Below are 6,674 nucleotides of genomic sequence, written 5' to 3'. Positions count from 1 at the left end.
AACAAAAAGTGGGAACCGCAATAGCTGAGGCTTTGGGGAAACTTAAGCGGCCCAGCGACGTGAAATTAAGGGAATGCTCAAGATATGGAAATAGCAATAAACTAGAAAGTTAGGGATTGAAAGGATCACCTAAGCGAACTAGCAACACTGCTTATGAATGTTTTATTTTTCAGTACTTGAGTAATTTTATAGACTTTGTGTTATGATCAATAATGATGAACTATTAAGATTTAGTTCTTAGTTGACATTCACTAAGAAAAAAAGGAAAAAAAAATTCTATGGATTTGATATTCATCACAATATATTGTAATGAATTATTGTTCTCTAGTAGCATCTTATTAATAATTCAATTAAAGAACTATCTCAGAATCCGTCTACACTAAAATACGTTTGATTCATCAGTTATAAACCTCTGAATAAATAACGGTACCCCCTGAATCAATTATATTTATAAACATGTTGAATGTATCCTCTGAATCGACCAACAATCTTAATGGCTCAAGTGGTGGGTTCCAAACAACCTCTTAGAATCAACCCATAAGTAGAATAAATACCACGCGATGGAAAAGTGATGGCTTAAGATTGGATTAGGCCATAATTCGATATGGATGGGACTTGATTTGGTGATTAGGCCATAATTCTAACTGTTTTAAGTAAGATGAAATTCGTGTTGAAGTAGGAGCCAAGTGAGATTGTTAGTTTCCATGTAACCACATATTAAAAAATAAATAGTGACCTCACCGAATCAATTCAATAATTTCCAAATCTAACAACCATATCCAACAAATATTTATAGAATCAACTTTAGGATTACATATGTTCATTCAATAGCTATAGAATCACAAAACAGATCTTGCCTAAATCCTAGTAAATTTGTCTTTTGTCCTATAACATGAAAAATCTAAAATGATGCACATACTCTGTACGACATGGCTCATAGTTCCATCTTATGATAGTATGATAATGATACCCACCAAACCAAAACTTCCAAAACACCTACATAAACTTATAAAGTTTGTACACATTCTCCCCTTGTATTTCTTAAATTTTCAGTTGAACCATACACACTTCACAAAGTCTAAAGCAGCCATCCCCAAATCTAGGTTACCTAACGAAAAATAACATTATGGGGCCGTTTGGGATTCCTTATTTTCACCTCCTTATAACTTATAACGAGAATTCATAAGTTACAAATGTGTAAATTATCAGCCTTTTCTCTCACATAATAAGAAAACCCACACACTTTTTTTTAACTTATCATAAGTCATAAGTTATAAGGAGGTAAAAATAAGGAATCTCAAACACCCCCTATATAATTCTTTATACAGGTTTTTCGGTTGTTTCAAAAAGAGAGATAATACAAAATATCGAAGGCCCATTTTACCTACTCCGTGGACATTCGTCCCCACCAACACCAAAGTGAAAAACAAATAGTAAGCATAGTCATACCCTACGTCTATAGTGCCAACTAGGCCATATTTTTAAAGGAACCCGTTACAAATGCTCTTGGTCAAAGTGTAGTGGGCAAGGCAATAAGTGGCAACCCCCCCCCCCCCCCCCCCCGGCAATAAGAGGGGCGACAAGGGGGAGAGGGCGACATGTATTTGTCGCTTGAGAACGTTGGAGAATAATATTATCTTATTATTTTGACCATTGGAAAACGATCATATTTAAAAAAGAATAATTTATAAAATTAATATAAATACCCAACCAATTTAACCATTTTCACCATTTAATATACCAATTCAACCTACAAAAACCAATATCATCCAACTTCCTTTACCAAAATGGATTCAACAAATACTTCCTACATGATGGAACAATTTATTGAGAATAAAAAGAAGATAGATTAGATCATGCAAGAGACAGCGGAGCAGGAAGGTGAGATCATGAGTGCATTTCGGGCCGTAGCAAATGAGATAGCTTTTAGCTCTACTAGTTCTTGGTCGCGTAGTAGGCGATTGTATATAATTCGAGACCGTGTGTATGTGAACGATCGTTTGATGAAAGACTACTTCAGCGACGCGCCTAGATACGACGACGCTAAATTTGAACGTTGTTTTCGGATGTCTAGATGTTTATTTTTGCGCATTGCAGAAGATTTGGAGCATGAGTATCCATATTTTCAACAAAAAATGCATCGCAAGACGATATTTAGGATTCACCGCCATTCAAAAATGTGTTTCGGCGCTACGCATTCTCGCATACAGAAACACGACCAATATCAACTACGAGTATTTAAAGATGGTGGAGAAAACGACGCAAGACACTTTGGAGAATTTTTGCATCGGTAAATTTAATTTCTTTTAACTTAGTTATTTTTAACCTACTTGTTTTAATTAATTATGTTAAATTGTTTAAATTAATTATTTTTTAACCTACTTGTTTTTAATTTAAATTGCTTTAATCATTTATTTATATAGAAAGAATACAATTAGACGGTGGTGTAACATCCGTACTTTAAGAATATTAAATAAAAGAAGTTTTTATTTATTTTTTTGTCATGTAATTCTGTTAAATATTAATGGGGTGAAGTGATAGGCTTGGGATTTAAGTATGTACTTAAGAATGATTAGCGGCCTAAGGTTCATGGACTTGGAAATTTAAACTAAAACCCTAAACACTCTCATTCATTCATCTTCAACCTTCAGACACACACACTCTCTGTACACACATAAACACTCTCCGCCTTCCATATTTCACTCAAGATTCAAGGTTAAGCAAGGTTGATTTATATTCCAACAAAGTAACCCGTCTAGATTCACAAGAGGTTAAAGTTCCAAACCAAACCAAGTTCTAGAAAGGTATGTCTTAGATTAAAGATCTGGTTTTATTTCGGTTTGTGTTAATATTCAAAGACTAAGATGAATCGGGTCTTGTTAAGCAAGAAAAGTGTAAACTTTCTAGTAGCAAAGTTACGTGAGTTAGTGTGACACCCGGTAAATTTCTCAATCCTATAAACTAAGTAATCAACCTAATAATTAGGTGATTGTAAATATCGAGCGCGTGCATTTGTTATGTGCGCCCTGCGCGAGCGCGCCATGTTAGTCAGCGCGTGCATTTGTTATGTGCGCCCTGCGCGAGCGCGCCATGTTAGTCAGCGCGTGCATTTGTTATGTGCGCCCTGCGCGAGCGCGCCATGTTAAGAACCAGCGTGAGCATATGTTATATGCGCCATGCGCGAATGTTTTGGCTTTATGTTTCCATGTACCTTAACGTTATGATGTCTAATGGGTTGACCGTCACGCATGATGCTAAGGCGGGTGCACCCTAAATTGTTTATGCGCGTGCGGAAGGGAACTAACCTCCCCGCATGGCGGGAACATTGAGAGCTAGTTTGTCTGAAGCTCCAAGATGGAATTGACTTCAACATAACTGATCACTATGTTGAAATACCAAGACCACCGGGAGAATCTACAAATGAAACTCAATGTCCCTGACTGCGAGAAGGTCACGCACCTACCCGCAGCAAAGAAATGTCCTTCACGCAGAAAGCTATGCGCACAAAGTAATACGCGCAGAACACTTAGTCTATTCTCCAGTTGTAAGGAGATTACTCCCGCCCAAAAAGAAACGGTAGCGTGTTTCAGAGATTTTCCACTTTTTACTGTACACTGACAAAGTACCTGAAAAAGCACGCTGTAACATGAAAAGTCAACTGTCAGCCACCCTACTCCCACCAACCACAGACCTGCATGTCCTGACCAAATCAAAATCAAAATCTTTTATCCACTGCTCCACTTTTAAATAAATAATAATAATTTCCATACTTTATCATCATTACCCCTAGATATGAAAAGATTACAATCCCCTAGAGCAAGGGATTGTGTTCCCTTGAGTTTGCCTATAAATATGTAACCTAAATTATCATCACCAAACACACTTCAAACTTCTCTCTTAAGAACTGCAACTTGCACTAATCATCTCCCAAGCATCCGTTGTTTTCGTTTCCGATCCTGTTACCAGGTAAGCCTAGAATATAACCTTGAGATCTGCTTTCCAACCCTTATATTCTCCTAATTCTTGATCTTAATACATATATACTTGTTATTTAATCGTATTCTAGACCTTCGATTCCGAGGCCAACACCAAGAAAACCCGAATCTCGATTAATCCCTTAACAAGAATCACAGGTGAGTCTCACAGCCCCTATTCTCGCTGTTTTCACTGTTTTTAAACTGTTTTCGGGGCGAGGGACACGTACTTAAATAATGTTTTATCATGGTATACTTACAAGCTATGCAAGCGATTATGTGTTTAAATTATATTTCATGATGAGCAATGCGAACGGTTATCTAAGGTTTTCGATGTGCGTGCGCTAGAACTCGAGTAAGTGATCACTTTACCATTGGAACTCTAAGGGTAGGGACTGCTGGTTTGATCCACCCACTCGTAGGGGTCGCACCTCTTTGCATGGACGAGTGCCTAGTATGGTCATGGGGCAGTACTATGGGTTTGAGCCCACTCGTAGGGGTCGCGCCTCTTTGCATGGACGAGCGCCTTGTTTTCCGGCACAACGTCCGCGCGTAACCCGCGGGACGGAATTATTGATTAGCTCGTAGTGGCAGCGCCACTTTGCATAGACGAGCACAGTTCCCAGAAATGTTCGCGCGTAACCCGCGGAACGATTTTATCAGAATATGTTGATAGAACCATGTTTTACCAAGCATGTGTTTTAATGATGCTATCAGAATTATGTTTCAGAATGATTTGTATCAAGATTATGATGCAATACGATTTATCAAGTTACTAAAACTTGTGAACTCACTCAGTTTATACTGATTCAAATGTTTTTACGTGTCTTTCAGGAGATAATTAGGTAGCGCATGGAGTCACACTTAGAGCACTTCACGCTGAACATCTAAAACTAGCTTTTTGGAAGATTTTAGTTCTATCCCTTCGATGCGCGTGGTTGTTCCCGCCGCGCAAGGGGATATGGCATGGAAATCTTCAACAGTTTTTATACTTGGATGTTTTATGTAATTTTTAAACAATGTAATGTATTTGTATTAAACATTTCATGCGCAATGAAAATCTTTGAATGTTTGCAATGGCCCGTGCTTAATTATCAATCCCCACTCGCGCGCGCCCGGCTGTTTCCGCCGCTCAGGGCCGGGTGTGACAGATTGGTATCAGAGCGCTGGTTATAGCGAACTAGGAAAAGAAGTTTTAACCTAGACTATAACCGTTGGGGGAAATCGCATGAAATATTTTTCAAAGAAAATATTTTCAAAAGAAACTATACACACACTTAGGAACACGGGTCACACAGTGTCTAGTAAATAATGATAACATTATGTGCTCAGAATACATGCGCTAAGATTGATATGTTTTCACTCTTTTAAAGCGAGAATGCCTCCAACTAAAGCCAAGGGAATTACCATGACACCCGAAGAACTCGCGGAAATAATCGCGCAAGCAATCGCAACACATGAGGCCAGCAAGGCCGAATCAAGTCAGGGTCGTCAGAATGAGACCCCAGAACCCGAATCAGGAGCCTTGGACAAAGGATGCTCCTACAAGACATTCATGGCCTGTAAGCCTTGGCCATTCAAGGGTATCGAAGGGGCCATTGGGCTCTACAACTGGATTGACAAGATGGAGACAGTTCTCTCCATTAGCGGATGTAGTGAGAACCAGAAGGTCCTTTACGCGACCTGCATGTTCCAAGAAGCAGCTTCGTCTTGGTGGAAGCTTCAAGTGAAAACCTTGGGGCGAGAAGTTGCTCTTCACAAGACCTGGGAGGAACTGAAGGAAATGTTGATGAGAAAGTTCTGCTCTCGCGCAGAAATTCAGAACCTACAACAGGAATTCTGGAACCACACCATGGTAGGAACGGATATCGACGCCTACAACAATCGGTTCAACGAGCTTTGCCAGTTGGTGCCAGACATGGCAAACACGGAGGAAAAGAAAATCGAGAGGTATATCTTTGGGCTACCTCCTGTTGTTAGGGTTCCGCTCAACGCCGCAGCGCCTCCAACCTTTGATGAGGCGGTAGCGCGGGCCATCACCCTTACAAGGGATACGGTCCGTGCGGGTATGTTAACTACGCGCGGAATCGAGCAGCGAACCTCTGATCCCAAGAGGAAGTGGAACTCTCACCACCGAGGGTCCGACTCCAAGCAGCCACCGTTCAAGAAGCAGGAGAGCTTAAGGGCTTACGCGATCCAAGCCGCGGAGCCATCAAGGAGAGGATACAGCGGGCCTCGCCCATGGTGCAACAAATGCAAGTATCACCACGAGGGTGAATGCGCAAGAATCGAATGTGCCAAATGTGGCAGACCAGGGCACAAGACAATGAATTGCCGTGTCAGAGAAGCTGGAGCGAGCGACAACTGCTACGCATGCGGGAAGCCAGGGCATTTTAGTCGGGATTGCCCGCAAAAGGGAAACCAAGCTCGCGGAAGAGCTTTTGTGATCGGCGCAGGCGAAGCTAAAGAAGAGCCGAATGTGGTAACCGGTACGTTTTTGCTTAACGGACATTTTGCATCTGTCTTATTTGATACTGGCGCTGACCTAAGTTTTATATCCGCTGAGTTTAAAGACTCCCTAGGCCTAGCAACCAGTAGGCTAGACACACCTTATACTATAGAACTAGCCAATGGTAGGCAGTTATGCGCAAACGAAAGAACTGAACAATGTGTAATAGTCATGGGAGGTCACGGGTTCAA

The sequence above is a fragment of the Bidens hawaiensis genome, unplaced genomic scaffold (genome assembly GCF_021521415.1).
Source record: "Bidens hawaiensis isolate Kalapana, Puna unplaced genomic scaffold, B.hawaiensis_p1.1 tig00024283_1, whole genome shotgun sequence".
In the NCBI taxonomy this organism is placed as follows: Eukaryota; Viridiplantae; Streptophyta; class Magnoliopsida; order Asterales; family Asteraceae; genus Bidens; species Bidens hawaiensis.
The sequence above is the reverse complement of the archived record's forward strand: the minus strand, read 5'-3'. Positions refer to the sequence as shown.